Source organism: Sus scrofa, chromosome 6 (assembly GCF_000003025.6).
Source record: "Sus scrofa isolate TJ Tabasco breed Duroc chromosome 6, Sscrofa11.1, whole genome shotgun sequence".
NCBI classification, from domain to species: domain Eukaryota; kingdom Metazoa; phylum Chordata; class Mammalia; order Artiodactyla; family Suidae; genus Sus; species Sus scrofa.
This window is the reverse complement of record NC_010448.4, coordinates 46690993-46702778: the sequence shown is the minus strand read 5'-3', so window position 1 is coordinate 46702778 and position 11786 is coordinate 46690993. Positions and strand designations below refer to the sequence as shown.

Here is an 11786-nt window from a genome sequence, read left to right as displayed (position 1 = left end):
TGCTAAGGGCTTGTCAGAAATTTTATCTTAAAGATCTAAGATAAATTCCTCCCTTTCAAAAACCCAAAATACCTTGAGATTTCTGCAGGCTACCTACAAGGTGGCCTTCCTAATTTCTCTGCTAAATGCTGCTGGGAACCTAAGAGTTTCCAGTCTTTGGAAGGATTAGATGGAGAGAAGAGAGAAATGTTTCAAATCTGCTTACAAAGGTATAATTTATCAAATCACTATAAGTCAAAATTAGCTTAAGAGGAATAGTTTCTTTAAGCCTGGATGACACAGATGAAAAGCCAATACTATTTCAGAGAGAAACCATAAAATTATAACCATATTCACCAGTCACTCAGCCCAATGTAACCAATCTTTTTTGTTTAACTGTTTACGAAACCATCAGATTCTCTTTTAGAATTCTGTAATTTCTTACCCAGTTCAGCACTACGGTCTGAAAGTCAGAAACTTGTTCAAAAAGTTCTTCCTATAGATCTTGAAGAGGAAGCATTTTGCAAAGACATCAGAGTAAAACCATTAACTGTCTATAATGATAAGACTTAAAGAACATTTAAATCCAATTACAATTGCAACTGACAAAGAAACTTGGTTACTTCTGTGACATCATACTGTATAATCTGAGGAGGTTTATCACTCATTGATAATGCTCTCTGTATATTTTAACATACCATATAATCCTAATTAATTTAACATTTTTGAGAGGTCTCTGTGAAGCATTCCAAAGTTAGCTGAAGTCAAAAGAACTTATTAGAATGTAAAAGGAATTTCATCAAAAATAAATTTTTGTTCTAATTGGCCAGATAGAATCATAGGTCACTGTGGACGCTTTTCTCTTAACCAAAGTTACAAGAGATCTCAAAAGAAAATACGGATCACTTAAAGGCAAAGGATCTCATATAATATTTTATCAAAAGTAGCATTTCCAAGAAAACTGTTCTCTTAACAGAGAAAAGCCAAATTCAAGTTTTGCACCAGCTTATTTTAAAAATTAATTTACTCAATTAAACTTATTCTAAACTTGATCCTAACAATGCACAGCTCTTCTCTCAGTGTCCACTTCCCACAAACCTTTCAGCACTTTCTGTATCCATATGAGTTCGTCCCCTCTTTTCCATTCATAACAAGCTGTAAGACAGACTTACTATTCTTTTCCCCATGATAAAATAGAACTCTATTCCTCATTCTTTCTTTACTGAAAACACATATCCTACTCTTCTAAAGCAACCATGGACTGTCTTTTATAACTTCTAAAAAACATGTGTTTTTTTGTTTGTTTCATGGAGAACATCCCAGGGTGGCAGAGAACAGTCCTTAACACCTTTAGTTTCTCCGTTTAGTAATTAATGTCTCAGTTTCTTATTTTATTTGGGAATGACCTAGCTATTCAAAAAAAACTTGATCATTTAACAATTTAGCACAATTCTAATTTGTACATTACCAATGTTTGGAAAGATCATTCTTTTTTTCTTTCTCTCTCTCTCTTTTTTTTTTTTTTTTGTCTTTTTGTCTTTTCTAGGGTGGCACCCTCGGCATATGGAGGTTCCCAGGCTAGGGGTTGAATCGGGGCTGTAGCCACTGGCCTACACCAGAGCCACAGAAACGCCAGATCCAAGCCACATCTGCATCTACACCATAGCTCACGGCAACGCCAGATCCTTAACCCACTGAGCGAGGCCAGGGTTCGAACCCGAAACCTCATGGTTCCTAGTCGGATTTGTTAACCACTAAGCCACAATGGGAACTCCTGGAATAAGTTTTTCTTCCCCTTTTTTTTTCCTTCAGTCTCAGGAATTAGAGATGGTCTAGATAAGATGAGAAGCACGTTCTCCTAGCAGGACTTGTTCCCTCAAAGTCAGAATTCTGAAAAGATGTTTTCGTAAGCTTGCTTAAAAAACATCGTATATTCAAAAAGAACAAGTTTTGGAAATTTCAAAAGTCTCACCCAAACCAATTTTCTCTGGAGTCTAAAGAATATTGTGGCCATAAAGGGTTAAAATAAAACAGCATCTTTTTCTTAGTCTTAGCCTCTTCCCAACCAGACAGAACTTTCCCAAGGGGGCTCTGCAGTGGATCCAAACCAGAATCTCCTATCTCACAAGGCAGAACGGTCATCACAAACGACAACACAGAACATAAAACACGAATCACAGGCATGGCCATCCTAATCAGATATTCCCTGAAATTTAACATCCTCGTCTCTCAGAAAACCTATGGAGACACAGACCCTCCAGACCCAAGTACTAATAAACAGAGTAAACAGAAATGTCTTAGGTCTTCAAGGGAAAACCAGCCAGCTTGAGAGAAGAAGGGCTGTGGAAAAGGCCTGCCAAGTCTCTTGTCCCAGATGAGGTTGGGGCACTCCAGCCAGTCAGCCTCGTCAGGAGGAAACCGGGGACCACAGGGTCCTGGGTGTGACGCTGGGTCTGGTCGGTCAGCAGGCAGGCTGGTCCTCAAGCACCCCAAGCAGTCAGGATGTCAGTCAAGGCGAGGAAGAAATACTCCTCTGAAGTCACTAATTCTGAAATGTGTTTTCCAAACTAGCATCTCTAATAACTACCTATGCAATAAAGGATTCCACTTTGGTTATTTTAGAGTATTAATGAGATTGTTTTTCATTAGTACTCAATTCAGTAGATACTTGCAAGTATAAGTTTTGTACATACGCAAATCTGGCTGAGGCGTTAGTTGGAGGCTGGCTTTCTGGTGCTCCTCATTTTAAAGTTGAATTTGTCAGGGATAAAGTTTACTAATGACATGGTGTGCTGGGCCAGTGTGCCACTTGAGAGCTTAATTTCTCTAGGTGTTAGCCCAGAGTTGCTTCGGCTCTCTCTTTTATGTGTCTCGGGTCTCCCAGTGGCATCTAGGACACTACAGGTGCTCAGATTGCCAAATGGCCAGTTCTTACTCACGTCCCCGGTTGAGCAGGTTTTAATTGAGTGGGTTTCCCTGTGGGACCACTGCATGGCATGAGGACTCAGCCTCCACCACCCCCGTTAAATTCCTCAGCCACCTGAGAAAACCATAACCAGCGGCAGGGGGAGTCTTGCCCCTTTTCTTCTAAGTGACACTCTCATGTAATACCTTAACTTTTATCCCGACAGATTCTATTAAGGCGCCAAATTGAGGAAATGTATCAGAGCAGCCTCTTACCTAAACCCCCAGCCCAGACCCTTCAGCCTCTTTCAACCAAGCCAAACACAAGATCTTTCAACTGAGCCCCCCACTGTCTCTACTGGTGGGGTATAGCCCCTGGTATCTCTCAACCAAGCTTCTCCCCAGCATCTCTGATAAGGAGGTATCCCCTGGTATCTTTCAACCAGCTTCCCCCATCTCCCTGCTGAGGAGGCATTTCCCCTCCCTCAGTATCCCCTGCCAAGGGAGTCCCCCAGGTCAGCTCCCCCGCAGTGTTTCTGCTGAGGGGGTATTCCTTCCCCTCAGTATTCCCCACTGAGGGGGCATCCCCTGGCTGGCTTCCCCCCAGCATCTCTGCTGAGGGGGTATTTCCCCTGGTATCTTTCAACCAGCCCCCCGCCCCCGTCTCTTCCACCTGAGGGGGCAGGTACCTGTTACACACCTCCAAATAAAACTCAGGATCATCAACCAATATGGGAGATCCGAGATCCAGGAGAGACTCACCCAAATTCGTCTGGACTCCCCGAGGAGATGAACAGGCACAAGGGGTCTCTGCTGGTACCAAGGCTCCATGTCCTCGTAGAGTTCAGGCGAAGGAGAGGCGTCTGCTCTGGTCCCTTCGTGGTCGCCATAACTGTCGACTAAAAAATTCAACCTGAAAGTTGAGAGTGAAGTTTTATTTGGGGTAAAATTAAGACTTAAGTCCAGGAGGCAGCATCTCAGGTAGCCCTGAGAAACCACACTGAGCAGGTGAGGTGGGGGGGCCAGGATATATAAGTTTTGTGACAGAGAAGGTAGTAAGCACAAAAAATGTACAGATAACCAGATTTACAGAAAACCAGTTTCTACGGGAAGATGTCAGTGTCTGGGCTTCCTGGAGTCACTCCTTGGATATGCACCTTGGCTGCGGGCCAGTGGTCTTGGGTTCTTCCCAGAGTTCCCTCAGCGCACTGGCCCACCCTTGGAAGTGACTGTTGTCACGGATGACCATGACAACTTTTGTTTTGTCCGCTAACTACAGCCAGGAGGCAGTCTTTCCGACCGATCTGAGGCAAGGGGAATAATAGCAAGATCTAGGTCATCAAGGGGACGGGGGAGGGGCCTGCAGCCCAGGACACGATTTACCCAGGGTCGCTGCTGGTCTCGTGAAGGTGACGACTAGTCACAGACACTAGTCACCACTGATGGATTTAGCGTTTTTCTAGATATGAGGAGATGCAAGAATTGGGTTCATAAAATCTTCTCCTAAAAAGATCTACCTGAAGGCCCGTTCTTCCAGTTTTCCCAGAGCACAGAGTGCCTCACGCCTGGTCTCCACCCTGAGCTCCACTCAAGGGGTGCTGTGGGTTGGCAGCTGCGGTGGCTCATGTTTTACTCCATGCAGAGGCTGATGGCAAGTGCCAGACTCCAGTTCACCGTGCTCCTCCATGGTGATAAGTTCGACCATAGTTTTTTTGTTTGTTTGTTTTTTGTTTTTTTTTTTTGTCTTTTTGCCTCTTCTAGGGCTGCTTCCCACGGCATATGGAGGTTCCCAGGCTAGGGGTCTAATCGGAGCTGTAGCCGCTGGCTACACCACAGCCACAGCAACGCGGGATCTGAGCCGTGTCTGTGACCTACACCACAGCTCACAGCAACACAGATCCTTTAACCCACTGAGCAAGGCCAGGGACCAAACCTGCAACCTCATGGTTCCTAGTCGGATTCGTTAACCACTGCGCCACGATGGGAACTCCCTCAGCCATAGTTTTGGGAGGCGTTTCATGACCAGGTTGTCCCACGGTGCTGGGAATGCTCATTCCCGGGTCTGGCAAAGATATTGTTGGTAGGCCACTCAATGTGCTTTCACCAGACAGGCCTTACTAACAGTAGCCAAAAGTCTCTGGACCACCTGTCTTACTAGTCTGTTTTGGTCCAGGAAAATATTCCCTCTTGTTGCATCTTCTTGTATTTAGAGTTACACTATTACGATCACTGATCTGGTAAAGAACTGTGTATTTCATCAACTCCTTCAAGTCTCCTAGTCATCGTTATTTGTTGGAGGCTCAGTTACGCATTTGGTAATATAAGAAACAATAGTCCTATAAAACAGGCAAAATATAAACAATATAGCCACTAACATCAATAGAGTTATAAAAAAAATAGCCAAGAGCTTCTTACACCAAACAAGTTTTTGAGGATGTTGTCAATACTAGGGAGAGGGTCACTTAAAGCAGCATAGGACCTCAGAATTTAGTAGGCTAGTGGTCCGGTTACTATTATTTAAAATCTGTTGAGTGAATTTCATTTAGGTTTTGATATGGCTGAATATACATTCCAATCCTATTGAAGGTACAAAAAAAAATAGCTGCTAAATTATCATACTAGCTGAATATAAATCTCTTGACCCATTGGGCTCATACCAATGGTAGATTGGTTGGGGTCATCTTCAGATTGTTACGTATATGACCTTGAGTCCAAGGGAATCCTTGAGCACATTTTCCTATCCATCCGGGTCAAAGCCAAGGCCATAAATTAGTACTATGGATTTACTGAGTTCCCTTGGGTGCAACCCAGTGAATCTCCAGTCGTCTGGCCCAGTCTGTTCCATACCAGCCACTATCCTTAAAGGTAATAATATGTAGGAATTGTTTATAAAACACCCAACCTAATTTTCTAATGTCCTAGGCTGACCATCCTTAGTATGATTAATAGTTCTCAACATAAAGGAGCCTTTAAACTTAAATGGCCATAGCCTGGTGTTAAGAATATAAATCCAACCCACAAGTGTGCGAGGTTCCCTTCTAGTATCAGGAGTTTACAGTTTTGATTGAGACTTAGCTCATTGTTCTGACTGAGTTTGAGTGACCCTAAAGGAAATTTCATATTTATTTATTTATTTTGTTTGTTTGTTTGTTTTTGTCTTTTTGCTATTTCTTGGGCCGCTCCCTCGGCATAAGGTTCCCAGGATAGGGGTTGAATCGGAGCTGTAGCCACCGGCCTACGCCAGAGCCACAGCAACGCATGATCCGAGCAGCATCTGCAACCCACACCACAGCTCATGGCAACGCCGGATCGTCAACCCACTGAGCAAGGACAGGGACCGAACCCGCAATCTCATGGTTCCTAGTCAGATTCGTTAACCACTGCGCCATGATGGGAACTCCGAAATTTCATATTTATGATCAGAGTCAGAGCAGGGATCATTAGTTGGCCAAATGAAAAAAATCTCCTCTAGTAACATTAATAGTGGCCTGCACAGGACTGAATTTTCTTTCTTCTAAAATAATTTTGCTAAGAGCTAGCCAATCAGAACCTTGGAGGGGAGAAATCCACCAAGGTAACCTAGAAATACTGAATACAGGTAATTGCCACAAACCCAACAATTTGGATTGATTTTAAAATTAGCATAAGATCATGCTCCTGATGGAAAAGAACTTTTTTTTTTTTTTTGGTGTCTTTTTGCCTTTTCTAGGGCTGCTCCCATGGCATATGGAGGTTCCCAGGCTAGGAGTTGAATCGGAGCTGTAGCCACCAGCCTATGCCAGAACCACAGCAACGTGGGATCTAAGCCGCATCTGCAACCTACACCACAGCTCACGGCAACAGCAGATCCTTAACCCACTGAGCAAGGCCAGGGATCGAACCCGCAACCTCATGGTTCCTAGTCGGATTCGTTAACCACTGCGCCATGACAACAACTCCAGAAAACAACTTTTGATGCATATACACAGGTTCAAAAAATTAAAAGAAAACATAAAATTATAAGTCATGATACGAGTCAGGTCCAGCATCTTGGGCCAGCTGTCTACTTCCGATGTCATCTTCTTCTCACCCTAGTGTAGTTTCTCCTCCAAGTGAGCATTGTTTTAAGATGATTTTGAGGTCCAGCAGTCCAGTCCAGAGCAGGGGCCTTTTTAAGTGGGAAAATATGAGCCCAAGAGTCAATTCCATTTATTTTGCTTACTGCACATGAGGTAGTTAAACAGTCCCTGGTGCGGGTCTTCCTTTTGGCTTGGAAATAATCCTTTTATATTAAGTCCTTTTCAGTATGCATAGTCCCCTTGTCGCAGGTCCTGGGGCATCTGATCTTTATCCAAAAATAGACCACTGAGATAAATTCTAGAAACAAGCTTAGAATGTCCTTTTAGAAGCTCAGTTAAACTTTGCAGCAATATATAACATAACAGCAAAGAACTATCTTGGAAGTAAGTCTTTGTGGACACTGACCACAATGAATGGAATTAGATGAACAGATTTAACAGATGTCCATTGAAACATCTCTTTCTCTCTAAAATTACTCTCATTTTTATCAAATATAGCCAAATCAAGACTAATTCATTTGCCAACTAAGTTTGGTGTCAACAAACTTGGCCTGATGATTTATGTAAATATAATTGATTATATACAGTTTTCTAAAAATTGGCTTTGCTAAAACTTTTATAAGGAATCTCAGACTAAGCTTTTAAAAGGCATCTCAGAGCTAGGAAAGTCATGCTAAGGGCTTGTCAGAAATTTTATCTTAAAGATCTAAGATAAATTCCTCCCTTTCAAAAACCCAAAATACCTTGAGATTTCTGCAGGCTACCTACAAGGTGGCCTTCCTAGTTTCTCTGCTAAATGCTGCTGGGAACCTAAGAGTTTCCAGTCTTTGGAAGGATTAGATGGAGAGAAGAGAGAAATGTTTCAAATCTGCTTACAAAGGTATAATTTATCAAATCACTATAAGTCAAAATTAGCTTAAGAGGAATAGTTTCTTTAAGCCTGGATGACACAGATGAAAAGCCAATACTATTTCAGAGAGAAACCATAAAATTATAACCATATTCACCAGTCACTCAGCCCAATGTAACCAATCTTTTTTGTTTAACTGTTTACGAAACCATCAGATTCTCCTTTAGAATTCTGTAATTTCTTACCCAGTTCAGCACTACGGTCTGAAAGTCAGAAACTTGTTCAAAAAGTTCTTCCTATAGATCTTGAAGAGGAAGCATTTTGCAAAGACATCAGAGTAAAACCATTAACTGTCTATAATGATAAGACTTAAAGAACATTTAAATCCAATTACAATTGCAACTGACAAAGAAACTTGGTTACTTCTGTGACATCATACTGTATAATCTGAGGAGGTTTATCACTCATTGATAATGCTCTCTGTATATTTTAACATACCATATAATCCTAATTAATTTAACATTTTTGAGAGGTCTCTGTGAAGCATTCCAAAGTTAGCTGAAGTCAAAAGAACTTATTAGAATGTAAAAGGAATTTCATCAAAAATAAATTTTTGTTCTAATTGGCCAGATAGAATCATAGGTCACTGTGGACGCTTTTCTCTTAACCAAAGTTACAAGAGATCTCAAAAGAAAATACGGATCACTTAAAGGCAAAGGATCTCATATAATATTTTATCAAAAGTAGCATTTCCAAGAAAACTGTTCTCTTAACAGAGAAAAGCCAAATTCAAGTTTTGCACCAGCTTATTTTAAAAATTAATTTACTCAATTAAACTTATTCTAAACTTGATCCTAACAATGCACAGCTCTTCTCTCAGTGTCCACTTCCCACAAACCTTTCAGCACTTTCTGTATCCATATGAGTTCGTCCCCTCTTTTCCATTCATAACAAGCTGTAAGACAGACTTACTATTCTTTTCCCCATGATAAAATAGAACTCTATTCCTCATTCTTTCTTTACTGAAAACACATATCCTACTCTTCTAAAGCAACCATGGACTGTCTTTTATAACTTCTAAAAAACATGTGTTTTTTTGTTTGTTTCATGGAGAACATCCCAGGGTGGCAGAGAACAGTCCTTAACACCTTTAGTTTCTCCGTTTAGTAATTAATGTCTCAGTTTCTTATTTTATTTGGGAATGACCTAGCTATTCAAAAAAAACTTGATCATTTAACAATTTAGCACAATTCTAATTTGTACATTACCAATGTTTGGAAAGATCATTCTTTTTTCTTTCTCTCTCTCTCTTTTTTTTTTTTTTTTTGTCTTTTTGTCTTTTCTAGGGTGGCACCCTCGGCATATGGAGGTTCCCAGGCTAGGGGTTGAATCGGGGCTGTAGCCACTGGCCTACACCAGAGCCACAGAAACGCCAGATCCAAGCCACATCTGCATCTACACCATAGCTCACGGCAACGCCAGATCCTTAACCCACTGAGCGAGGCCAGGGTTCGAACCCGAAACCTCATGGTTCCTAGTCGGATTTGTTAACCACTAAGCCACAATGGGAACTCCTGGAATAAGTTTTTCTTCCCCTTTTTTTTTCCTTCAGTCTCAGGAATTAGAGATGGTCTAGATAAGATGAGAAGCACGTTCTCCTAGCAGGACTTGTTCCCTCAAAGTCAGAATTCTGAAAAGATGTTTTCGTAAGCTTGCTTAAAAAACATCGTATATTCAAAAAGAACAAGTTTTGGAAATTTCAAAAGTCTCACCCAAACCAATTTTCTCTGGAGTCTAAAGAATATTGTGGCCATAAAGGGTTAAAATAAAACAGCATCTTTTTCTTAGTCTTAGCCTCTTCCCAACCAGACAGAACTTTCCCAAGGGGGCTCTGCAGTGGATCCAAACCAGAATCTCCTATCTCACAAGGCAGAACGGTCATCACAAACGACAACACAGAACATAAAACACGAATCACAGGCATGGCCATCCTAATCAGATATTCCCTGAAATTTAACATCCTCGTCTCTCAGAAAACCTATGGAGACACAGACCCTCCAGACCCAAGTACTAATAAACAGAGTAAACAGAAATGTCTTAGGTCTTCAAGGGAAAACCAGCCAGCTTGAGAGAAGAAGGGCTGTGGAAAAGGCCTGCCAAGTCTCTTGTCCCAGATGAGGTTGGGGCACTCCAGCCAGTCAGCCTCGTCAGGAGGAAACCGGGGACCACAGGGTCCTGGGTGTGACCGCTGGGTCTGGTCGGTCAGCAGGCAGGCTGGTCCTCAAGCACCCCAAGCAGTCAGGATGTCAGTCAAGGCGAGGAAGAAATACTCCTCTGAAGTCACTAATTCTGAAATGTGTTTTCCAAACTAGCATCTCTAATAACTACCTATGCAATAAAGGATTCCACTTTGGTTATTTTAGAGTATTAATGAGATTGTTTTTCATTAGTACTCAATTCAGTAGATACTTGCAAGTATAAGTTTTGTACATACGCAAATCTGGCTGAGGCGTTAGTTGGAGGCTGGCTTTCTGGTGCTCCTCATTTTAAAGTTGAATTTGTCAGGGATAAAGTTTACTAATGACATGGTGTGCTGGGCCAGTGTGCCACTTGAGAGCTTAATTTCTCTAGGTGTTAGCCCAGAGTTGCTTCGGCTCTCTCTTTTATGTGTCTCGGGTCTCCCAGTGGCATCTAGGACACTACAGGTGCTCAGATTGCCAAATGGCCAGTTCTTACTCACGTCCCCGGTTGAGCAGGTTTTAATTGAGTGGGTTTCCCTGTGGGACCACTGCATGGCATGAGGACTCAGCCTCCACCACCCCCGTTAAATTCCTCAGCCACCTGAGAAAACCATAACCAGCGGCAGGGGGAGTCTTGCCCCTTTTCTTCTAAGTGACACTCTCATGTAATACCTTAACTTTTATCCCGACAGATTCTATTAAGGCGCCAAATTGAGGAAATGTATCAGAGCAGCCTCTTACCTAAACCCCCAGCCCAGACCCTTCAGCCTCTTTCAACCAAGCCAAACACAAGATCTTTCAACTGAGCCCCCCACTGTCTCTACTGGTGGGTATAGCCCCTGGTATCTCTCAACCAAGCTTCTCCCCAGCATCTCTGATAAGGAGGTATCCCCTGGTATCTTTCAACCAGCTTCCCCCATCTCCCTGCTGAGGAGGCATTTCCCCTCCCTCAGTATCCCCTGCCAAGGGAGTCCCCCAGGTCAGCTCCCCCGCAGTGTTTCTGCTGAGGGGTATTCCTTCCCCTCAGTATTCCCCACTGAGGGGGCATCCCCTGGCTGGCTTCCCCCCAGCATCTCTGCTGAGGGGTATTTCCCCTGGTATCTTTCAACCAGCCCCCCGCCCCCGTCTCTTCCACCTGAGGGGGCAGGTACCTGTTACACACCTCCAAATAAAACTCAGGATCATCAACCAATATGGGAGATCCGAGATCCAGGAGAGACTCACCCAAATTCGTCTGGACTCCCCGAGGAGATGAACAGGCACAAGGGGGTCTCTGCTGGTACCAAGGCTCCATGTCCTCGTAGAGTTCAGGCGAAGGAGAGGCGTCTGCTCTGGTCCCTTCGTGGTCGCCATAACTGTCGACTAAAAAATTCAACCTGAAAGTTGAGAGTGAAGTTTTATTTGGGGTAAAATTAAGACTTAAGTCCAGGAGGCAGCATCTCAGGTAGCCCTGAGAAACCACACTGAGCAGGTGAGGTGGGGGGCCAGGATATATAAGTTTTGTGACAGAGAAGGTAGTAAGCACAAAAAATGTACAGATAACCAGATTTACAGAAAACCAGTTTCTACGGGAAGATGTCAGTGTCTGGGCTTCCTGGAGTCACTCCTTGGATATGCACCTTGGCTGCGGGCCAGTGGTCTTGGGTTCTTCCCAGAGTTCCCTCAGCGCACTGGCCCACCCTTGGAAGTGACTGTTGTCACGGATGACCATGACAACTTTTGTTTTGTCCGCTAACTACAGCCAGGAGGCAGTCT

The 11786-nt window shown here is 43.0% G+C and overlaps 1 long non-coding RNA gene across 2 annotated transcripts in view; it reads right to left on the bottom strand.

Moving 5' to 3' along the window:
* Nucleotides 2445-11786, bottom strand: part of LOC106510537 — a 31835-nt gene continuing 22493 nt past the window's right edge. For both annotated transcript variants that reach the window (XR_002345336.1, XR_002345337.1), the window contains exons 4-5: nt 11256-11407; nt 2445-3796 (exon numbers count right to left, since the gene is read on the bottom strand). This is a non-coding gene — a long non-coding RNA (uncharacterized LOC106510537). The remainder of the gene's footprint in view (nt 3797-11255; nt 11408-11786) is intronic.